Source organism: Oncorhynchus mykiss, chromosome 21 (assembly GCF_013265735.2).
Source record: "Oncorhynchus mykiss isolate Arlee chromosome 21, USDA_OmykA_1.1, whole genome shotgun sequence".
Lineage (NCBI taxonomy): Eukaryota > Metazoa > Chordata > Actinopteri > Salmoniformes > Salmonidae > Oncorhynchus > Oncorhynchus mykiss.
In genome coordinates this window covers 17167244-17180010 of record NC_048585.1, presented here as the reverse complement: position 1 = coordinate 17180010, position 12767 = coordinate 17167244, and the positions used below count along the sequence as shown (strand labels likewise).

General features: G+C 45.1%; 1 protein-coding gene across 4 annotated transcripts in view; it reads right to left on the bottom strand.

The window, feature by feature from the left end:
* The window catches only part of LOC110499865 (voltage-dependent calcium channel subunit alpha-2/delta-1), a 158324-nt gene that overhangs the window by 67282 nt on the left and 78275 nt on the right, over positions 1–12767 (bottom strand). The gene's annotated exons all lie outside the window — the stretch shown is intronic.

Here is a 12767-nt window from a genome sequence, read left to right as displayed (position 1 = left end):
TTAGCCAATTTACTCTGTTCCATCTGTTCCATCTGAATCCACCGTCTCATCAGCCCAGCCATGCCATCTGTAAACTTGATCTCCACTATTAAAAGCATCTACAACAGTAGAGATTTGAATAAAATTTAGTCGGTCTCTCAGACATTTGCAACACTGTTTCAATATTCAAATTCATTCTCCAGCTGTCACATAGCAGCAAACGTGTCGGGAGTCAGGAGTCGGGATGAGACAGACAGGCAGGCAGCTTTTCTCAGTCAGTCGAAATCATGAATCAGCTGGCATAATTTTTCTGGATATATACAAAGAACTATCAATAGAAAACAGGTCAAACGAAACAAAGTGCAGCTAGTTTGCAGTCTTTCCAGCTTCAGTTTGAAGTGATTCTGCTAGCTGTGTTGTTGGCTAGCTCCTCTGAACATCAGAGTCCTGAGGAGATCACATTTTCTATGCCAGGTGAAATCGTGCATCATTAGCTCATTGTTATGGATGTATCCAAATAAATGTCACTAGAAAACACCTTAAACAAATGCAGCTACTTTGTTGTTATTCTGGCTGCACTGTTTGACGTGACTAAGTTATCCATAGTTGTCTAGCTAGCAAGCAAGGGATGAGAACGTTGCCAGAAAGCATGGCAATAGAACATTTAGAACGAACGACTGGGTCGTTCTAAATTCTCTGGCAACCGAACCGATAGACCAGCCGGCTTGGGTAGCAACCCTAGATTTGTGTCGGGACTATATCTTGTGGAAGGATAAATAGTATGAATAAATTAATTAAAACGTTAAATTAAAATATGTAAATCATTATTTGAATATTTTGGTAACCCTTTGTATAAAAGTGATAAAACCCTCAAAGCCGGTGTTTGTCTAGGGCCTAACAACACCCATGCCATTATATCCTCCAGCACACGGGCTTCTTGTGCATTATCACTTAAATAAGGCCTTTCTTTGAGGCACCTAGCTACAGTATACCCTATTACAGTTTATTAATCATTTCCTGGTTTACAGGCCACATCCGGCCTGCAAGTCAGGAAATGAGAAATCTGAGGTTGGTCGAATTTCAACCCAGTCCCTATTGAATTCACAGTGGGATATGGATGAGGTTGCACTTCCTATGGCTTCCACTAGATGTCAACCGTCTTTAGAAACTGGTTTGAGGATTCTACTATAAAGGAGAGGCTCATGAGAGCTCTTTGAGTCAGTGGTCTGGCAGGGTGTCTCCCGACAGAGTTTGCTCTCGTTCCAGTGCTTTTCTTCAGACAATGAAATTCTCCGGTTGGAACCTTATTGATGATTTATGTTAAAAACATCCTAACGATTGATTCCATACATCATTTGACTTGTTTCTACGGAATGTAACGGAACTTTTCGAGTTTTTGTCTGGACAAAGTGCTCACGCCTCATGAAGATGGATTACTGGGCTGAACAACAAGTGGCTAAATGATGGACTTTATGGAACAAATCAGTCATTTATTGTCAAATTGGGATTCCTGGGAGTGCCTTCTGATGAAGATAATCAAAGGTAAGTGAATATTTATAGTGATATTTCTAACTTCTGTTGACTCCAAAATGGCGGATATTTCATTGGCTGGATTGGGCTCTGAGCGCCGTTCTCAGATTATGCTTTTTCCGTAAAGTTTTTTTGAAATCTGACACAGCGGTTGCATTAACACTTCAGGCAGCTGGTCTGCAGATGCTCTGAGGACACGGCTTCGGATGTCGCCGTGGCCGGCAGCCTTGCGACAGTTAACACGCTTAAATGTCTTACTCACGTCAGCCACGGAGAACGAGAGCTCACAGTCCTCATGAGTGCCGTTGGCCCACGTCGGTGGCTATGCGTTTTGCTCAAACAGGGCGAAGAAGGTGTTTATCTTGTCCGGGAGCGCGGCGTCAGTGTCCCAACGTGGCTGGCTTTTCCTTTATAATCCGAGATTGTCTGGAGTCCCTGCCACATACGTCTCATGTCTGAGCCGTTAAATTGGGACTCCACTTTGTCCCTGTACTGTTGTTTTGCCTCTTTGATTGCCTTACGGAGGGCATAGCTGTTCTGTTTGTACATGTCCATTTTCCCAGTCGCCTTGCCATGGTGGTCTGCTCTTTCAGTTTTGCCATCTATCGGTGGTTTTTGGTTTGGATAAGTTCTAATCATCACAGTGGGAACAGCATCCTCTCTGTACTTCCTGATGAACTTAGTCACCTAGTCAGTGTATACGTCAATATTGTTCTCAGAGGCAATGCAGAACATTTCCTAGTCTTGAAGCATAGATTCCGATTGGTCAGACCAACGTTCAAGAGTCGTTACCATGGGTACTTCCTGTTTAAGTTTCTACCTATAGGAGGGGAGGCATGACCTGATTTGCCAAAAGGGAGGGCGGGTGTTAAGGGAATTTTTATCAATGATGACTAATTATGTATACATTTCAATCAGGACTGACTAATCAGAATACTATTATGTTACTGTATATGTACTAATCTGAATACTATTATGTTACTGTATATGTACTAATCAGAATACTATTCTGTATATGTATGAGTTTTCTTTCTTGATCCAAGTACTGAATATAATGTGTGTGAATGTGGTCAAGAGTTAGAACAATGACTGTCTGTTCCTTGGTAGAAATGAATGAACGATATCTTCAGACTGGCTAGAATGCTTATCTACACGAGAAGACCTTGGCTCGTAAATTATATTAAATTGGTAGGGAGACAGATGTGGGAAGGCTTGAGATACAGCCTTTGTACTGGAACGGAGATGGCACGGGTTGGTGCTGAAACTAATGACGTCATTTTCAGTTTATAACCTGTGGTAAACTGTATCGTGTTCAGTACTCTCGTGAATAAAGGCTGCTATTTGACTTTAAGACTGGGCTCTGTCCATTTCTATAAAATAAGGGTCATACAAATTCTTATGAATTGACAGTGTTTAATTTTAATTGGGAATTAAAACAGAGGAATTAAATTCCTGCAACAGCGGGGGAGTGTCTTGTCGAAGGGGGAGAGCTCGATCCCGTGAGTAGCACAGGAGATGTGTTGATAAAACGTTGGTGTTTTCCTCAGATTTCATTTATTATAGTCCCCTGCCACAATAAATTGGGCCTGAGGATATGCGTAGTTCCTATAGAGCCGTCGGAGGGTCGGCTTCGGGGGGAAATACATGGTCGTGACAATGACAGAAGAAGATTATCTCAGGATGTAATGCGATCGGCATTTGATGGTGAGGTATTCCAGATCGGGAGAACAAATGGACTTGAGTTCCTGTACTTTACCACAATCACACTTTTCTTTCTTCCTGTCTGTGCGATGGACGGAGAACTCCTCTGGCTGAATCCCCATCCCTCAGCTTTATAACAAACCAAGTGGCGGGGCTGCAGACTGGGGCTGACACTTTTTGTCTTTACAGAATAAAACAATGTAAGACCCAAATAAAAGGGCCAAAACTAATAGGACTCCACTGATTAAATCACATTTAGTGACATAAAGAGCAAGTCGGAAAATGGATGTTGGAACCGTTAATGTAACTCTGGGGGAAGAGTTGTCACATCAGAGAACTACTGGAACACTGATTGCTGAGTTAGTAGTCTCACACACACACACACACACACACACACACACACACACACACACACACACACACACACACACACACACACACACACACACACACACACACACACACACACACACACACACACACACACACACACACACACACACACACACACACACACACACACACACACACACACACATTTCAACTTTAGATCACCAGTTAGTGTGATAAATGTGATAAAAATAGATTTGCAATGGGAAGTAATAGCTGGTTTGTTCATTTTCATGTTGTCATTGTTTACAGACGGCTCGATGCGGAAGCTCTAGGAACAATACTTACGACTCCACGTGTTGAATGTGTACTTCGCTATAAAATAAAAACACGTTTTTAACCAGGGTCTGCCATTTTGCTGCCTGTGGGCTGCCATTCTAATCCATTCTAGACCACACAGTCGTGCGAGAGCTACAAAACAATCTCCCACTTCTACTGGCGAAAATGGTGATGCTATGTTTTCATATATTTTCTTGATTTTTGAGTTTGATAGAACATATTGGAAGATTTTTGGTCCTATAGTCACGGTTCGCCACTGGACACACACACACGTACACAGCCAAAGATGACACCTATATCATTGATTTTCTAGGGTTAGAGGTTAAACTGTGGTGATAGGGAGGGCGTCAACTACAAGACCACCTAATGGCTACATAGATAACAGCACAGTAATACACAGCACATCTATTTAACCATAGTTGACAATGACAAGTATCCAATAGCAGCAGTCTATTGCTAAAACGGATTCAGTGACTCAGATCTGGAGAAAAAACTACAAAGAAAAATAACTAAAACATTAAAATAGCCAATTGTTCTCTTCCCTGGTAGGATTACTTTAATAAAATGAGTTTACAATAATCATGCTGTTTTACTGAGGGAGAGAGAGCACACTGACTCTAAAAGGAGAACTGTAGAGAGAGAGACTACCAAGAGGGAGGGAGGGAGGGAGAGGGAGACGTCCGAAAGGGAGGGAGAGAGAGACCAGAGAGAGAGAAAGAGAGAGACAACCGGAGAGAGAGAAAGAGAGAGACAACCGGAGAGAGAGAAAGAGAGAGACAACCGGAGAGAGAGAAAGAGAGAGAACTGGAGAGAGAACTGGAGAGAGAACTGGAGAGAGAGAAAGAGACAACTAGAGAGAGAGAAAGAGACAACTAGAGAGAGAGAAAGAGACACAACTGGAGAGAGAGAAAGAGAGACAACTGGAGAGAGAGAAAGAGAGACAACGGGAGAGAAAGAGAGACAACTGAAGAGAAAACTGGAGAGAGAGAAAGAGACAACTGGAGAGAGAGAACGAGAGAGAACTGGAGAGAGAGAAAGAGAGAGAACTAGAGAGAGAGAAAGAGAGAGAACTGGAGAGAGAGAAAGAGAGAACTGGAGAAAGAGACAACTAGAGAGAGAGAAGAGAGAACTGGAGAGAGAGAAAGAGACAACTGGAGAGAGAGAAAGAGACAACTAGAGAGAGAGAAGAGAGAACTGGAGAGAGAGAAAGAGAGACAACTGGAGAGAGAGAAAGAGAGACAACTGGAGAGAGAGAAGAGAGAACTGGAGAGAGAGAAAGAGACAACTAGAGAGAGAGAAGAGAGAACTGGAGAGAGAGAAAGAGACAACTGGAGAGAGAGAAAGAGACAACTAGAGAGAGAGAAAGAGAGAACTGGAGAGAGAGAAAGAGAGAGAACTGGAGAGAGAGAAAGAGAGAGAACTGGAGAGAGAGAAAGAGAGAGAACTGGAGAGAGAGAAAGAGAGAACTGGAGAGAGAGAAGAGAGAACTGGAGAGAGAGAAAGAGAGAACTGGAGAGAGAGAGAAAGAGAGAACTGGAGAGAGAGAAAGAGAGAACTGGAGAGAGAGAAAGAGACAACTAGAGAGAGAGAAGAGAGAACTGGAGAGAGAGAAAGAGAGACAACTGGAGAGAGAGAAAGAGAGACAACGGGAGAGAGAGAAAGAGAGACAACTGGAGAGAGAGAAGAGAGAACTGGAGAGAGAGAAAGAGACAACTGGAGAGAGAGAAAGAGAGAACTGGAGAGAGAGAGAGAGACAACTGGAGAGAGAGAGAGAGACAACTGGAGAGAGAGAGAGAGAGAGAGAGAGAGAGAGAGAGAGAGAGAGAGAGAGAGAGAGAGAGAGAGAGAGACAACAGATACAAAGAGAGCCAGAGAGATAAAGCTGATTTTTTTTATAGTAGCTAGTAATGCTATTTGGCTTCTCTCTATCTAATTAGGTTGAAAAATGCAGTGTTTTCCCCAAAAGAGTGGCACAGGGATGGCAGCATGTCAAGCTGATGTTGCCCATGATTCACAGCCCAAAGCAGCAGCAAACCAACATAGCTACGCTCAGAGAGGAGGGGGAGGGAGAGTGGGGGAGGGAAGAGAAAGGGAAGAGGGGTGCTAGTGGGGGGAGGGAGAGAGGTGGGGAGAGAGAGATTTGGGGCGAGAAAGAGGTGGGGGGAGGGAGAGAGAGAGAGGAGAACGTGAAAAAAGAGGGGAGAGAGGACAAAAAAAGAGATGGGGTAATGCTGCTGCCTCATAGTATAGGTGAGAGAGAGACAGAACGAGAATGGACGAATGAGAGAGGAAGGGAAAAAGATGAGAAAGGCTAAATAACAACCCACTTCATCTATACAGCAAATGGGCCACATGTCAGATCTCATGGAGTCAACACTAGCACAGCTGTGTGATCTACCAGTGTTGTGAAATATACACACTGATGCAGCTGACACACCATGCACTGTACCAACACAGACACAGAGGACATAGTGCTTTGAACATGGTAGTTACATGGAGATTATAGAACATAAAACCATGTGGAGAGATGGGAAAGAGACAGAGAGAGACAGAGAAAGAGAGAGTGTGAGCATGAAGAGAGGAAGAGAGAGAGAGAGACAGGGAGAAAGAGCGAGAGAGAGAGTGTGAGGAAGAGAGAGAGAGAGAGAGTGAGAGAGAGAGACAGGGAGAAAGAGCGAGAGAGAGAGAGTGCGAGGAGAGAAAGAGAGAGAGAGTGAGAGAGAGAGACAGGGAGAAAGAGCGAGAGAGAGAGAGTGCGAGGAGAGAAAGAGAGAGAGAGAGTGCGAGTGTGAGGAGAGGAAGAGAGAGAGAGAGACAGGGAGAGAGCGAGAGAGAGAGTGAGAGAGAGAGACAGGGAGAAAGAGCGAGAGAGAGGGAGTGCGAGGAGAGAAAGAGAGAGAGAGTGAGAGAGAGAGACAGGGAGAAAGAGCGAGAGAGAGAGTGCGAGGAGAGAAAGAGAGAGAGAGAGTGCGAGTGTGAGGAGAGGAAGAGAGAAGGATAGGAAGACAGAAGGAAGAAAAAGAGTAACGGGGAGACAGAAGAGAGAGTTAGGCCGGGGACCATTGATCAGCCTCAACAGCCACATCAGGGGTGGGGCCTAGAGCCCTAATGAAACCCAAACACCTAGAACAAATCAAAGCTTCGTGTAAACAAATCCATCTCCACGGCAATGTGTCTGTCACCCCAGCGATGGTCGAGGTCGCCGTGATGGAGACAGAGGAGTGGGACGGATCACCACGGTAACACAAACCCTGGTCAGGTCTAGTTTCGGGGAAGTGTGTGTTTTGTGTGTGTATGTGTGTGTGTGTGTGTCTACCCATGTCTATGTCTATGTGTGTGTGCATTTGTGTGTGTCTGCATGCTTGTGTGTGTGTGGCAGAGTGGTGTTAAATCACTAATGGCCGCCACGCATCCCAATCGACCAGGGTCACAGCACAACAACAGTGTTGCCGCGGGGACACATCAATCAACCTGGACATTTCGCTTTCTGTCTCTCTCTCAACACAGCCCGGCTACAACAGACAGAGAATAGCCTGGTCATTATCACCAGAAAATAAAGAGCAGAGAACATGAAAGGAGAGGATGAAGGGAATGAGGAGGATGATTAAAAGAGAAGAGATAAAGGATAAATAGAAAGAGAAGAAGAGGAGCGAACAAGGCATGGGAGAAAGGAAAGAGAACAAGGCATGGGAGAAAGGAAAGAGAACAAGGGATGGGAGAAAGGAAAGAGAACAAGGGATGGGAGAAAGGAAAGAGAACAAGGCATGGGAGAAAGGAAAGAGAACAAGGCATGAGAGGAAGGAAAGAGAACAAGGCATGGGAGAAAGGAAAGAGAACAAGGCATGGGAGAAAGGAAAGAGAACAAGGGATGGGAGAAAGGAAAGAGAACAAGGCATGGGAGAAAGGAAAGAGAACAAGGCATGGGAGAAAGGAAAGAGAACAAGGCATGGGAGAAAGGAAAGAGAACAAGGCATGGGAGAAAGGAAAGAGAACAAGGCATGGGAGAAAGGAAAGAGAACAAGGGATGGGAGAAAGGAAAGAGAACAAGGCATGGGAGAAAGGAAAGAGAACAAGGCATGGGAGAAAGGAAAGAGAACAAGGCATGGGAGAAAGGAAAGAGAACAAGGCATGGGAGAAAGGAAAGAGAACAAGGGATGGGAGAAAGGAAAGAGAACAAGGCATGGGAGAAAGGAAAGAGAACAAGGCATGGGAGAAAGGAAAGAGAACAAGGCATGGGAGAAAGGAAAGAGAACAAGGCATGGGAGAAAGGAAAGAGAACAAGGCATGGGAGAAAGGAAAGAGAACAAGGGATGGGAGAAAGGAAAGAGAACAAGGCATGGGAGAAAGGAAAGAGAACAAGGCATGGGAGAAAGGAAAGAGAACAAGGCATGGGAGAAAGGAAAGAGAACAAGGCATGGGAGAAAGGAAAGAGAACAAGGCATGGGAGAAAGGAAAGAGAACAAGGCATGGGAGAAAGGAAAGAGAACAAGGCATGGGAGAAAGGAAAGAGAACAAGGCATGGGAGAAAGGAAAGAGAACAAGGGATGGGAGAAAGGAAAGAGAACAAGGCATGGGAGAAAGGAAAGAGAACAAGGCATGGGAGAAAGGAAAGAGAACAAGGCATGGGAGAAAGGAAAGAGAACAAGATGAACACTGTCACATTCACCTATAATATCAGTTGAACAGTAACACAACTATGAGAAACTGTGAAAACGTGATCACATCTGAAGTGTTCCAAAAACATGTTGTTTTCACATGTAAAAATGAATGGGAAATCATGTGATTTTCCACACGTGAAATCATGTGTATTTTTCTGTAACAGGTGAATGGAGAGAAACAAGAGGGAGAGGGCATAGGAGGGTCAAGAGAAGAGATGGAGAGGGCATAGGAGGGTCAGGAGGAGAGAGGGATGAGGGGATCGGACAGACAGACAGAGAGGACGTGAAAACGACCAAGTGGAGGAGAGAAGAGAGTTGACAGAGGAGTTTCCTGAGACTGGAGTGAATGGAGGAGAACAAAAGGATGAACTAATGAAGAGAAATGAGGAGAAGAAGAAACCATCAGAAAACTGGGACTATCACAGAGATGACATGACACAGTCATTCTGTGTCTTGGCCAGCTGCCGTGGTCCTATCAGCACTGTAATTACTCCACTTGGCTGTGATTACAGTATCAGAAAGGGGCTGTGGTGAGAGCCTGCAATCATCCTATCAGAGAGAGCCTTTCACTCAACAATACTCACCATTCACTACTACTGCACTCCCTGGGCCCTGTACCAACACTTCCCTCCTTTTCGCCTCATTTCCTTGAGATTTGCAAGCGCATTTGGTTTTTGCTTCAATCTTGCATTGAAGTCAGTGGGAGATTTGCGTGGAGATTTGAATGAAGATGTCATGTTAGGATTTTGCCCACTAGTTTAGCCTAAAGCTATTTTCACACAAGAAACAGGTTCTCAAGATGATCAATTCTGTATATTCGCATTGAGCCGTCAGCTGACTATCACATATCACCAATCATCGCAACTCGGGCCTTCCTCGGGCTAGGCGAGAGCCCAAATTTTATCCCAGGCTTCAGGCTCTGCCAAAAGGGTAATATGAGGTTGAGAGTTTTCCAGGAGGTTTGTTACTGAGTGGAGAATTGTGTGTGAGTAGCGGTGTGTGTGTGTGTGTGTGTGTGTGTGTGTGTGTGTGTGTGTGTGCATGTCTGCTCTTGCTTGGGCTATTCAATGAATAATTGCAGCTGGAGGGTAAGAGACACCCACACACACACAACGGTTAGGGCTTTGGGATTATCAAACACCCCTTTGCCTCGTGTGTGTGTTTGTGCGTGTGTTCACGTGTGTGTGAGAGAATTAATGAGTTATTGTCACAGTCCTATGATTGTGTGGTTCCTCCCTGTGGGATATGTCACACTGTTATTAAAGCTACTTCCTTCACTCTGGGATGTGTTAACACTGTTATTAAAGCTACTTCCTTCACTCTGGGATGTGTTCACACTGTTATTAAAGCTACTTCCTTCACTCTGGGATATGTTCACACTGTTATTAAAGCTACGTCCTTCACTCTGGGATATGTCACACTGTTATTAAAGCTACGTCCTTCACTCTGGGATATGTCACACTGTTATTAAAGCTACTTCCTTCACTCTGGGATATGTCACACTGTTATTAAAGCTACTTCCTTCACTCTGGGATATGTCACACTGTTATTAAAGCTACTTCCTTCACTCTGGGATATGTCACACTGTTATTAGGTAGCTTTAATAACAGTGTGACCATGTCCCAGAGTGAAGGAAGTAGCTTTAATAACAGTGTTAACACATCCCAGAGTGAAGGAAGTAGCTTTAATAACAGTGTTAACACATCCCAGAGTGAATACTATTCATCCCCCTTGGCGTTTTCCCTATTTTGTTCATTACAACCTTTAAATGGATATTTATTTTTGATTTCATGTAATATGAGATATGGAGAGAAGCAGAGAAGAGAGGGAGAGATTTGGAGATAAACAGAGGAGGGAGAGAGAGATAAACAGAAGGGAGAGATATGGAGAGAAAGAAAGTGATAAAGAAATGTGTTCTTCTCAGCTTTACAGACGACAGGCCCAACGTATCGAGCAGTGCAAACGAGAAAAAAAATAATATTTGTACGCTATGAGCTTTGCCACAGGGACTGTGACATCACCACAGACAGATTACACACACACTTTTGTTTTTGCATACTCATACACACACCCTAATAAACACACACACCCTCAGAGTGTCTGAGCTCGTCTGGGCCAGTGTATGTATGGAGTTGACAGGTGACACACAGGGTTGACGCTAACGGGCATCAGGCGATTCAGAGTTCCACTACACACGCCAATCCTCCTAATGACTGAGAACACACACACACACACACACACACACACACACACACACACACACACACACACACACACACACACACACACACACACACACACACACACACACACACACACACACACACACACACACTTGCATGATGCAAATGCACACACATACACTATTTCAATCTCAAACCCATACCAATAGGCACGCGCACACACACACACACACACACATACACGTCCCTATTCCCCACCCACACCAAATCAGCAGGGAGAAAGACTCCAATCAGCAGGCCCCACTGTGGAGGAGTGACAGTCTCTACACCCTGCTATTATTAGACTGAACTGGAGAGCAGAGAGAGAGAGAGCAGGAAGAGAGGGAGAGAGAAGAAGGATGGGAGCGAGGGAAGAAATGGAGAGAGGGGAGATGGAGAAGAGACAGAGAGAGGGGGGGGACATGGGGAAAAGACGAAGAGACAGAGGGGTAGATGGAAAAGAGACAGAGAGAGAGGAGGAGATGGAGAGAGTGAACAAGCCAAAACAAAGAGAGAAAGGAGAGGAGTGTGAAAGTCAAAGGAGGAAAATATGGGTAAAAAGATACATTAGAATAGAGAATGTGAGAGAAAGAGAGATTGAAAGAGAGCGGGATGGTGGGACACCTCATCAAACCTTGATTCAGCCATCAAACCCACAAGGACACTTGGCTTAGTCTAGACAATGTCCTGTAATCAACTTACCACCCCGCCTATCTACACACACACACACACCACCACCCAGCCCGCTCTGGTGCCCACACACACACACACCTCCATGGCAACGCTGACAGCACCAGCCAGCTGAAGTAGCATTGATGTGGCAGCCCATCCTAGGAGAGAGAGAGAGGGATAGAGGAATATAGGGAGAGGTAGAGGGATAGAGGAATGTAGGGAGAGGTAGAGGGATAGAGGAATGTAGGAAGAGGTAGAGGGATAGAGGAATGTAGGAAGAGGTAGAGGGATAGAGGAATGTAGGGAGAGGTAGAGAGATAGAGGAATGTAGGGAGAGGTAGAGGGATAGAGGAATGTAGGGAGAGGTAGAGGGATATAGGAATGGAGGGAGAGGTAGAGGGATAGAGGAATGGAGGGAGAGAGGAATGTAGGGAGAGGTAGAGGGATAGAGGAATGTAGGGAGAGGTAGAGGGATAGAGGAATGTAGGGAGAGGTAGAGGGAATGAGGAATGTAGGGAGAGGTAGAGGGATAGAGAAATGTAGGGAGAGGTAGAGGGATAGAGGAATGTAGGGAGAGGTGGCGGGATAGAGGAATGTAGGGAGAGGTAGAGGGATAGAGGAATGTAGGGAGAGGTAGAGGGATAGAGGAATGGAGGGAGAGGTAGAGGGATAGAGGAATGTAGGGAGAGGTAGAGGGATAGAGGAATGGAGGGAGAGGTAGAGGGATAGAGGAATGTAGGGAGAGGTAGAGGGATAGAGGGATGAGTAACACAGAAGCTCACCGCCATAAACAATCCGATGAAAATACGAAGGGACAGACAGGCTGTGACTGTGGGGTGCGTCGCTAAATCCCCCATTAGCCACTCAGAGCCACAGTGAGAGAAAGATAGAGAGTGAGAAAGTGTGTGTGTGAGTGAAAAGGAGAGAAAGAGAAAGAGCGAGAGAAGGGAGAAAGCGAAAAAAAGAGGGGACAGAAAAAGAGAGAGAATGAGACCACCAGAGCGAGAGGAAAAGAGAGGGATGAATCATTCCTGGACCCACCCCCCCTCCCTAGTGGCATAATGAACATGGACACCTAGTGGCATAATGAACATGGACACCTAGTGGCATAATGAACATGGACACCTTGTGGCATAATGAACATGGACACCTAGTGGCATAATGAACATGGACACCTAGTGGCATTACGAACATGGACACCTAGTGGCATAATGAACATGGACACCTAGTGGCATAATGAACATGGACACCTAGTGGCATAATGAACATGGACACCTAGTGGCATAATGAACATGGACACCTAGTGGCATAATGAACATGGACACCTAGTGGCATA